The following is a 12159-nucleotide window of genomic DNA, read 5'->3' as shown; positions in this document are numbered from 1 at the left end:
TCCTTAAAAAATTGTCACAATTTGTCCAAGTTCATGCCACATTTGTGTTCACATGGCTAAGTTTTATCTGAAGGATTGTTTGCAGAAAATACATTTTAAGCTCAAATGCTTGAGTTGACATACCCAACAGAGTCTATTTAATAGGGGTAGTGGCAGGGGTCATGGGTCTCAAATCCAGATCTGTGAGTCCCCAGACAGTCATCAAACTATAGCCACCATGCACCAGCTTTCTGTAATGATGTGAATGTGAGCTGGTGGACTAGTTCACCAGAAGCACTGCCCACAAAGTTCTCAACTGGAGATGTTTGGCCTCACCAGTTGGCTCAGACTCACTACTAAGCAGCACAGGAAGTTGTTGAGCAACTAGATGAAATCTTGGATGGCTGCTACATTTTATTCTGCCTTTTTGCCTGTCTCCTGAGCCCTGCCTTCCTGTGCTGTTCCTGGTTCCTGCCCTTCTGCCCTGTTCCAGAACCCAACTTCTATGGCCAAGCCCTTGCTACTAACTCTGGTTCTGACCCTTACCTTGTCTTCTGACTTGGTCTCTGTCTCTGACCTCCGGTTCCTGGTTCCTGATTCTTGTTTTGACTATTAGATCTGACACTATGCCCTGGTCTATGACAGGTACATATTGAGAAAAATAATATAATATTCAGTAGGTCCAGTGTGCTTTAACAGCAGCCATGGGAACCTCAAGTTGTGGACTACAAACTGCAGCATGTTGGGAAAACTTCCTGGTTCATGCCAGCATGTACCCTCTGTCCTCCCAGAAGGAGGTCTCAGCACTGACTGAGCTGGGAGCACATAGCAGGCAAGCAGAAAGGAGGCTGCTGGACTGTAATTCTGTTCTATGTTCTTTATGGAATAAAGCCTCATTCCCGGTGGTTTGTCTGAGTGGGTCTTTTCTGATGCTGACACACAATGCAGAGCACACAGAGGAGCCTCAGGCCCAGTTCCCCAAAGCTGTGTAAAAAGACACAAGGCAAGCGTCCCCTATCTTGAACAACCTCATACTGGGCCAATAAAAAGAAGGTGGAGCTACATATGTATATAGTGCTTTTCATCTAATAGTACACCAGAGGGTCACACACTTAATCGCTTATGTAGACTGAAGTGTACACCCACGTGGGCCCCTCACCCCATCACAGCTGGACTCCTGGCTGTTCTACACTTATGATCTGAGTTCCCATTTGGTCACTCAGGATACAGGGGTGGGAGAAGGAGAGTGAAGATCCTGGATTAATGGGGTCAGGCTAGACTAGGGGATGAGGGGCCCATCTAATGGGCCTGGCTGGAGTGCGAGGTTGAGGGCATGACTGGGGAGGGACTGAAGGAGTGGGCGGGGGACAAGGGGCCCTGCCTGAAGGAAGTGTTAGCTGGAATGTGGAGGGAAAGAGGTTTCTAGGAGCCTGATTTCCATGAAAATCAGACCCACAGAGTGCTCATTTGGTCCTGGAGGCAGAAGAAGTTCTCTGGTGCCCTAACCCTCATCATCACCTTGAGGTCATTACCTCACCCCCAAATCGAGAGTGACTTTGCTCCCCTGCCATAGGTCTCTGCAAGGTCACAGTCTTACCACAGTGTCCTAAATTACCAAGGGGACACTCTGTGAGCCTGAATAGTGGAAATGGGGTTTTCAGGTTTTCTGATTTTCACTGAAATCAGTGTTTCTCGCTGTTGATACCAAGACAATTCTCTGAAATTTTGGACTTGATTGGATGTGTTTTTCAAAAGCTATCACATGGCAGACAGGTAGACAAACAAAGAGATGCCACTGAGTTGAGAGCTTGGCTTTCAATAACCTCATTGTATGGAACACAATTATAGTGCACACAGCATTAAACATACACCCTGCAGTCTCCTGCTGTCCAGGAGAAAGAGGCAAGACAGGCTTCTGGAGAGAAAGAGTTTGCAGATTAAAGGGAAACTCTTGTGCAAAAGTCACAAGATGAATGAATATCTGTTTTCTACTGACACTGTATCAGATACATTCCACTGACCACTGGAATGCCATATGTATTTCTAGTGGCAGATGAAAGGAGAACAGCATGGAGCTTAAATGGTAGTACCAGGGTGTTAACATTAGCTTGTTGGACTACTACTTCTTTAATACCCCTTTTAATTCCCCCCTTTCTCCCACACTTCCTCAGGACTATGGAAGTGGTCAAGCTCACCTATTAGACTCTTGGGAAATAGTAGCCAGCCCAATATCTTTTCTGCTATGATGAATCGGGAAGATAATTCCTAATACCTCAGGTACTTTGACATGGAGGCAACTAAATATACCAGAGAAATATTTGACAGCACCCTTTGAACTAAAAGAATGGCTACAAGTAACTTAGTGTTTACTTAGTGTTAATGATTGCAGTGATGACAGACAATTACAGAGCAGTAAATGCAATACACTTGGTATATTTTTCTTGGAATGAGATACTGCTTGATACAGCATCACCAAAACCTGGCACAAAAGCAAATAATTGAGCCATATGAGAATCTGACTTCACCCTTCACAACCAGTACCATGTTCACAATAATTTTGTGTGACTGTGACAATAGAAAATTAAATTTAAACTTTTCAGTCAGTCAGTAAATCTTGCAGTCATCTACTTTCTATAGCAGTAATACCTCAGACAAGGTCTGTGTTAACACAAAGAAAAGTGCTTACAGTGTTCTAAAATTCCTTAATCTAATACCACTGCTTAAACTACTCTCTCTCTCAGGGCCTCAAAGGCTCAGTGGCCTATAATCCCTTCTGATTATATGAGTTCTTCTTATCCAGTCAGGGTTCAGAGAGATTACCATGTGACTTTCATGACCAATCACCACTAAACAGCAATATTTGAAATTTGAATACTGAGTATCAAGTATTCAAAGGGAACTGTTTATGATCATATATCTTGGGGAAAACAATGATAAGAATTTGAATAATGAAGACATTAAAGGAAACAATGATTTGTTTGAAGACCTGCGAGCAGAAAAAGAGGCTAATTTTATAAAATGATTTGCTGTGAATTACTCACTAAATTGTGTGTCCAATTCAGCAGACCATTTTTTAGATTATTTCTGGTCGAGGGAGGACTTTCAGGTGAAAGGATATTTAAGAAAAAGCAAATCAAACCCAGGATAGCTGAGTTGGCAAGGAAGAATAATGTGGGAGAGCTATATAAAATAATTATACCACTGCAATTAGTGGGGTTCAACTGGACAGAGTTTGCTCCTTTATGTTTAAAACAGAAGTAGAAGAAATTTGTGCCCTTCCAGATAATGATATTTTTCATTATTGTATACAAACAAAATCTTTAGCTCCTGTGCAGGCTCCTTCTCATTAACACAGTATGAAGGGCTCGTTTGCTTTTGGAAAATCTGAAATTACAGCAATTAATTTTATCACAAGACTGGAATGATCTTGCCATCATTGCCTGCTTTGAAGGGGAATATTAAAAATGTGTGAACTTTGGGAACATGGCAGTTTTAATTCTCACTTCAGCCACCTACTGTGTCTCCTCAGAGTTTAGCATAGTTCGTTTAACAATGTTTCAGCCTAATTTTTCCATAATAGTAGAATAAGTGATGTGCCTGTTTTAATAGAGCAATCTAGAGAGATACATGGGGGGTGGGCATAAAGTATGTGTCACCTTTCCTGTTCAGTAATTCTGTTAGGAAAAAAAAAAAACTTGTAAGGAATTAATGAAAGTTTTATACAATTTCACAGCTTATTTGTTAGCGTCTGTTTAAAAATAAAAAAGCACGAGAGAGTTGTTTGCATATTCCTGCTGGAAATGTGACAATGTTCTGTCTCTGTTTTGTGCTTGCTGGTTGTGTCTTACGCTAAATAACACAGTATTGATTTTTGCCTCTTGTAAAGTATTTTTGGATTTAATTTAATTTCTTCTATTCATTGGCTACTGTCTACTTTAGTATTGTTCATTAATTTAATTTAATTTAATTTAATTTTATTTATTTGGATGTATACAAAAAATAAAAATAGGCAGCTCTCCAAAGCTCCAGCCATCCCTGGTACAAGTTACAAAAGAAAATGTAAATAGTGGTTGTAAATCCCCTTCTCAATGCCCACCAGCTTGTAGAATGCAATCCCCAACAAAACATACACCTTCTCTCCCTACACAGATCTGCTGGTGCCCCCATTGCAGCTGCCCATGCTATCAGTGGCACTTTGAATGTGTCCTGAGATCTATGGTCCTGGGCTGTTTTGATTGGGGACTGGGGTGAACCTTGTTCCAGAGCTGTGAGTTCCTCAGGGAGAACATTCTTTCCCCAGCCCCCACCTCATTGAAATAAGGGAACTCCAGTCTGAGCAATGTCACTGATTGCAGCTGTGGCAGTATGATACAGGGAGAGAGACAGTCTCTGAAGTAGGAGAGTCCCAAGCTATTTAAGGCCCAGAACCTCAAATGTATTGGTTTCAGTGGGAGTAAAGTGCCTAAATACCTTTGAGGATCTGGGCTTTAAGGCATCAAAGGTCACAAACAAGCAGTTTCAATTGTTTTACTTATTTATTTTATTTTAAAATTATTATTATGCATTCACATTGTGGCAGCATCTAGAGCACGAATTGGCAACCTTTGGCACATGGCACATTAGGGAAAACCGCTAGCGCGCCAGGACAGTTTGTTTACCTGCAGCGTCCGCAGATTCGGCCGATTGCAGCTCCCACAGGCCGCGGTTTGCCGTTCCAGGCCAATGGGGGCTGTGGGAAGCAGTGCTGGCCAAAACCTGCAGACCCTGCAGGTAAACAAACCATCCCGGCCTGCCAACGGCTTTCCCTGGCAGGCCGCTGGCCAAAGGTTGCCGATCCCTGATCTAGAGGCCACAATTAAGGATCAGGGCCTCATCATACTAGACACCCTATAAACAAGTGTAAAAAGTCAGTCCTTGGCCCTGGGAGCTTCACAGATTCATAGATACTAAGGTCAGAAGGGACCATTATGATCATAGAATCATAGAATCATAGAATCTCAGGGTTGGAAGGGACCTCAGGAGGTCATCTAGTCCAACACCCTGCTCAAAGCAAGACCAATCCCCAACTAAATCATCCCAGCCAGGGCTTTGTCAAGCCTGACCTTAAAAATATCTAAGGAAGGAGATTCCACCACCTCCCTAGGTATTGCATTCCAGTGTTTCACCACCCTCCTAGTGAAAAAGTTTTTCCTATGATCATCTAGTCCGACCTCTTGCACAATGCAGGCCACAGAATCTCACCCACCCACTCCTGCGAAAAACCTCTCACCTATGTCTGAGCTACTGAAGTCCTCAAATCGTGGTTTAAAGACTTCAAGGAGCAGAGAATCCTCCAGCAAGTGACCCGTGCCCCATGCTACAGAGGAAGGAGAAAAACCTCCAGGGCTTCTTCCAATCTGCCCTGGAGGAAAATTCCTTCCTGACCCCAAATATGGCGATCAGTTAAACCCTGAGCATATGCGCAAGATTCACCAGCCAGATACCCAGGAAAGAATTTTCTGTAGTAACTCAGATCCCTTCTTATGTGCTAGGACAGGGCCAACAAAGAAAATAACAGAACACCACTAGTCATCACCTTCAGCCCCCAACTAAAACCTCTCCAGCGCATCAAGGATCTATAACCTATCCTGAAGGACGACCCATCACTCTCACAGATCTTGGGAGACAGGCCAGTCCTTGATTACAGACAGCCCCCCAATCTGAAGCAAATACTCACCAGCAACCACACACCACACAACAGAACCACTAACCCAGGACACTATCCTTGCAACAAAGCCCATTGCCAACTGTGTCCACATATCTATTCAGGGGACACCATCACAGGGCCTATAATCACATCAGCCACACTATCAGAGGCTCATTCATCTGCACATCTACCAATGTGATATATGCCACCATGTGCCAGCAATGCCCCTCTGCCATGTACATTGGCCAAACTGGACAGTATCTACGTAAAAGAATAAATGGACACAAATCAGACATCAAGAATTATAACATTCAAAAACCAGTCGGAGAACACTTCAATCTCTTTGGTCACTCAATTACAGACCTAAAAGTTGAAATTCTTCCACAAAAAAACTTCAAAAACAGACTCCAATGAGAGCCTGCTGAATTGGAATTAATTTGCAAACTGGATGCAATTAACTTAGGCTTGAATAAAGACTGGGAGTGGATGTGTCATTACACAAAGCAAAACTATTTCCCCATGTTTATTTCCCCCCCTGCCTCACTGTTTCTCACACGTTCTTGTCAACTGCTGGATAGTCACCTTGACTATCACTACAAAAGGTTTTTCCCCCACACTCTCCTGCTGGTAAGAGCTCACCTTACCTGATCACTCTTGTTACAGTGTGTATGGTAACACCCATTGTTTCATGTTCTCTGTGTATATAAATCTCCCCACTGTATTTTCCACTGAATGCATCCGGTGAAGTGAGCTGTAGCTCACGAAAGCTTATGCTCAAATAAATTTGTTAGTCTCTAAGGTGCCACAAGTACTCCTTTTCTTTTTTCTAAGAAATCTGTGAGTGTTTCTGTATTTTTCATAACTCATTTGGATCTGTTGAAGGTCATATAAACATCAGTGGCAGTTAACAGCAGTTAACAACAAAACGTTTTTTAAAGTTGAACTTTTTCATCTGAAGAAGGTGAGACTGCAAACACAGTGAGCTTCAATGTTCACAAGGAAACACCTTATTTAGTCACACTAAAATATATATTTAGAAATTTCCTTCTACTGCAAAATGTTTGAGGAGGATTCAACTGTCCAATCCCCAACGGGGAAACCACTTACCCTACTCTGTCACCATTTTTCACCAGCAAAAGCTACTTTATGAATTAATACTAGTTTTCCTAGCTGAAAATAAGTGTGCACCATTTTATATTTCAGCTGGAAGTGGCATTGAATCATCGTCAACCTCTCCCTAGTGTTATGTTGTAAATTACAGAATTCTCTGCCCTCTTTGTGGCATGCTGATGTGACACAATTAAATTATAAAAGTCAAGTTCCTACAGAATAGTTAAAGTGATACACACTAATGTTCGTCTAGGAAGTTACTCTTAACCCATGCTCTGTGTGAGCTTTCCCAGGTAAGAGAGGTAGTTAACATTAGTAGCGGAGAGCAGCCTTTCTCCCAGCTCTTTTTGAAAATTCAGGTTAATTTTTTAAACTTGTTTTCTTTTTATGTGTCTTTTGCAACTGGGAGTCCCAGGTATTGGTGTGCTCTGACTCCCTTAATTTGTCATTTTATCTCTGAAGGAAAATGCTAAGGGGATCCTCACTAAAATCCTGACAGAGAAACACTGGTCAGTTCCTTTGAGTTCCTTTGATTTACACCTACCACTGTCCATACCTATTGCTTCATTTTGTGTTGCTATTTTTTTACCATTTTTGTCTATGTATCAACAGTCAGCAAGCCTGATGGTCCATTGCAAGCTCCCTTGGACGTAAAGACTCCACAAGAAGTAAGTGTCAGGGAGTATGTATGACAAGAGTAGTCAGAAAGGTAGGAAATCAGGAGATATCATGTAAATGAGGAAGAGTCCATGAGAGCCTGTCAAGAATTATACGAGTAAAAAAAAATCAAATTAGCATACCTAGCAAGAATTGTCACAGAATGATTCCTTATTCTGTCTACACTATGCAGCATCTCACTTCAGTTTCTAAATGCCCATTGCTAGTACATAGTGGTGACAGCAACAAAAAACTGAGTTTGCTGGATTCATCCTAGTTATCACTAATAAATTTTAGTGCTCATTATAAAACAGCAGAGAACTTAACACTTTTCAGAGTTTCTGCCCAGAAGAAGCCTGAGCATTTGCAAGTCAGGATGGAGATGCATTAGTAGAGCTGTATAAGGAAACCTGAACAAAACATCTATCTGCTTATCTTTAGCCAATACCACTAGTTTGTCATTTCAAAGGTTATTCATCTATTATAAGGCCAGAAGAGACCACTGTGATAATCTAGTCTGACCTTCTGTATAAGAGGCCATTTGACTTCCCTGAATTAATTCCTGTTTCAGCGAGCAGGAAGTGCACACAAAATACAAAACAAAGCAGTGAGGCCACTCTTGTTTGCAACAGAGACATTAGAGCCACAGAGGCACTGAGCTCGCATATGGAGCAGTCGAAGGGGAGGTGGGGCTGAGCCACATTCCTGCATCCCCCACTCCTGGAGACAGATGCCTGAACCATTCCCCCGTGTGAGTTAGAACAGCACAAGGTTCCTCTAACTTGCTCCAGCTACAATGAACTTCTAGGGAACATTTCACTAGTCAAGGATGCAAACCCCTCACCAACAAGCTCACTGCACTGTTTTATGTATTTGTGTGTGGGGAGAGTTAGGGGGAAGGGGTAGAAGATGTTGACAAAAAAGGACTATATCCAAGATAGGGCCTTTATGCCAGTAGAGGATTCCCCCCCTCATCAGCCCCTTTAGGTCTTGTTTAGGGTGCTTCTGGATGCAGAGACCTTTTCCAGTGGCTGAGGCTATAACTCCAGGTCTGATTTTCAAAAAAAAGAAAAGGAGTACTTGTGGTAACTTAGAGACTAAAAAAATTATTTGAGCATAAGCTTTCATGAGCTACAGCTCACTTCATTGGATGCTGTAGCTCACGAAAGCTTATGTTCCAATAAATTTGTTAGTCTCTAAGGTGCCACAAGTACTCCTTTTCTTTTTGCGAATACAGACTAACACGGCTGCTACTCTGAAACAGGTCTGATTTTGTATCTACAGAGGCTACATGGCCCAGCAGAAATGGGATAAACTTTACATAGTAGCCACTGTCTATTAGGATATAATGAGTGATGGTGCAATATAACATAATGTTTACAAGGGCAAGAGACAATCTAAATCTATAATACATACAGTATTTTTATCTGGCCATAAAATGTCCTGTTTTTACAATATTGGTGTTTTTTATTCTTTTTTGTATAAAGCTTTAACGTGAACATGATCTGGCTTCTATCAGTTTTCTCTAAGATATCTCTTTGCTGTCTTCGCCAATTTGATTTCCTGCCTGATTTCTGCATATCTTAGTAGCAGATTGAGAAATATGATTGTACGGGTACTGGTGAGGCAAAAACAATTTGGTTTTGTCAAGATAAGTTTCTGTTTTTGTTTGAGTTCATAAAAGACAACCACCCATGTTAATTTCAGCTCCGGGGGAAGAAAACAAAACAAAAAACAGGACGATAACTATTTAGCAAACAGAAAAGGATGCACATTGGTAGGAGGAAAATTTCTACTTTTAAAGAGTATTAAAAGTGGTAAATAAAAATCATAAAGTGTAATATTATTTTCCTTCTTCCATTTATTTCTACACTTCTTGAGTCAAATTCCTGAAAAAATATTTTTAACTGAAAAAATAATCAACGTTTGTTATTGATTTCTTTTTGAGTAAGAGGATGGGGGCTGAGTATGTCAAACATAATTTTCAAACTTTGTGTGTACAAAAGAGGTATTGCGACAAGTGTAGCAGTAGAAAAACAGAGGTTCCAGGGATTCAAAAACCTTGCAGTAGATACTGAATTCTACAAGTGGTGTACAATGTAGACACTGTCTATATTTCTCTTTAGGTGTACATGTGTGTGACTGTCAGTGCAACCCCATCAGCAACCAACCTTCAAAACACAATTAGAGGCTGGTTCATTTCCAACAGCTGTTTGGAACAGGATAGCTCTGAGTGAGCCATTTCAGCAACTAGAAATTGCAGCCATCTACCGGTAACTGCCAAAATGTCAGTGAGAGATGTTTAAGGCTTGGCTTCTATTTATATTCTTTCCCCTGACAAATACAAGCTTGTACAAGCAGCTGTTGAACACCACTTGAAGAATGAAATCTCTACAGTTTGGAATCTGGTTCCTAGGAACCTTGGTTAGTCCACTACTGTTCTTATTACAAAACACTTTTTTACATACACACACAAACCATTTTAACATTTAACGCACAACTATGAAAACAATACTTTAAATGTAAAAGCACCCTTTTTATGTTCTCTCTGTATTCTGTTCATCTGTGCCATTTCCTTCTCATTAGTAGGCATAGTAGAAGTACTAAATGATAAATCTTGTCCTCCCTGTGGTATTGTAGTGGAAAAGCAAATGTACATGGAGTTTGAAATAGCTGCTCAGTGGTGACTGATTTGATTGTTGGAGAATATGCAGTATGTATGTAGTAAAAGAATACCTAAGGTACTCTCCTGTCCAAAATATTGACCTATACCACTTCAGAGTTTACATTTTTATTTATAATCTTACTTATTTATTATTTATAAGGGTTCACAAATGATAAAGGCAGAGGATTTTTCAATGTTCTCATCTGAACTGCATGGGCTTTGGCATACAGTTTCTTTCTTTGGTTGCAGGGTGACAAGGTTTAATAATCATGCCAGGAATGCATAGAGAGTCTCCCTGTTGGTCTGGGAATTCCATGTTTTTGTGTTTAAGAAATGGTAGGCTGCATTTTGAGGGGCTACTAGACACAAAATCTCAAGGGGAGCAACTGAGACAGGAAATATTTGGAGGGGCTACAGGATATGAAGGAGTTTCCCTTCCTGAAATCTTCTAATTGAACCACTGTTTTATCTCAGCATTAGTCATGGCAGTCTGGGTTATTTCACTTCTTTGCAGGCAAATATCTATACTTTTGCTTCCTTTTTGTTTCTCCCTGGATGGCAATTTCCCTTGAAGTCATATTTGTGTGCAGTTTAGGTTTTAGTGCTCTGAACGTTTGATCTCCTAGTATTTGGGACTGATTTTTCCTTATGGTTATTTCCTTTGATAAGAGGTGGAAAATATTTGTTTTAGCCGGGAATCTAGAAATAAATGTAAGCCCGGGATGCTGAAGTCAAAGACACTTCAGTGGTCATTGTGTTGAATGAGTACCAAAATTCCTGGTAAATAACTTCTGAGTTATAGATACTGTACACTAATAGCTTGGTAGCATTAACTCTGATGGCAAATTCTGGATGGCTTAACTACCAAGATGACTTTGTCAAGTCTATCAGGACACGTGAGGTTCAGCATATGGAGACGTGCTGGTGTGAAGAGGTATTTGTCCTTCACTGGGGGGTATAGTGAGTTTTTAATGTCTAAAAAATCAATTGAGTTTAATGGGTAGAATTTCTGTTTACCATATTTACACTGGAATAGTGTGTGTGAAATGTGCCTTCTCCCCATACCTCCATAACACAGTAGAGAAAAACAGGAGCAATATTGTCACTGTTACTTTTATTAGGAATACACAGGAAGATCTGCTTTCGAGGTGACTTAAAGAATCTATCTTCCATAGTTTAATACTCTGCTTACCTAGAATTTGTCATCAGGCTCTAGAGTGGACAATGAAGTTGGTCAGGCTGGTGTAAGTATGGGCAGCAGTCCCATTCATCTAGGTCTATATGCAGACTCAGGTGTTTGTATTAAAGAAAGAAAACAGACCTCTGCAGCTTTAAATTACTTCGTAATTATTTGAAACAAAAATCTTGGTATTTGTGAAACATGGGGGAACTTGTTCAAAAATATTATTTTTAAAGATAAGTATCCAGGAAGAAATATATAGATGATGTATTATAATTAGCTCCCATTCTCTTCCTACATTCCTGTCTCTTAATATTCCATATTCTGATTCTTTGTTACAGTTTGTTGTAGTTATAACTTTTTTTAATATATAGTGTTCCTTTTTTTCAATTTCCCCACTATATTGCCCACTTTTGTCAGAAATGTGATTACCCAGATCGTATTGTCTCCTCTTCTTCTGACCGCAGTGTCCTGTTGCAGATACCAGCATAACTCTTCTGCTGAATACTATCAGAATTCTGCTAGCTGCAGATCAGCTTCCCAGTGGAGGAGAGAACAGAGATATCTGGGTATAGTCTAAGTGTAACTTGCTTTACTTATACATATACACTACTTCTGGAAGGGTGGTAGTCCCAAACCAGCATGCAGGTAACCCCCTTTTCCAGACATCTCAGACCATCACCAATACCTGGTTCCTAAGAAGCAGCTCTCCCTCAATGGTTGATTCTACTTAGAGAGATTAAGTAGACTCTCCAGCTGTTCACACAGCTTCCCTCAAAGGATCTTTGCACAACCAAGTTAACAATAATGCAAGCTATCAACAATGCAAGCATTTTTTCCATATCTACAAAATTACTCACATGCTAAGAAAATCAGTTGGAA

Source organism: Lepidochelys olivacea, assembly GCF_965140295.1.
Source record: "Lepidochelys olivacea isolate rLepOli2 genome assembly, chromosome: 1".
Lineage (NCBI taxonomy): Eukaryota > Metazoa > Chordata > Testudines > Cheloniidae > Lepidochelys > Lepidochelys olivacea.
Note: the sequence above shows the minus strand (reverse complement) of the source record.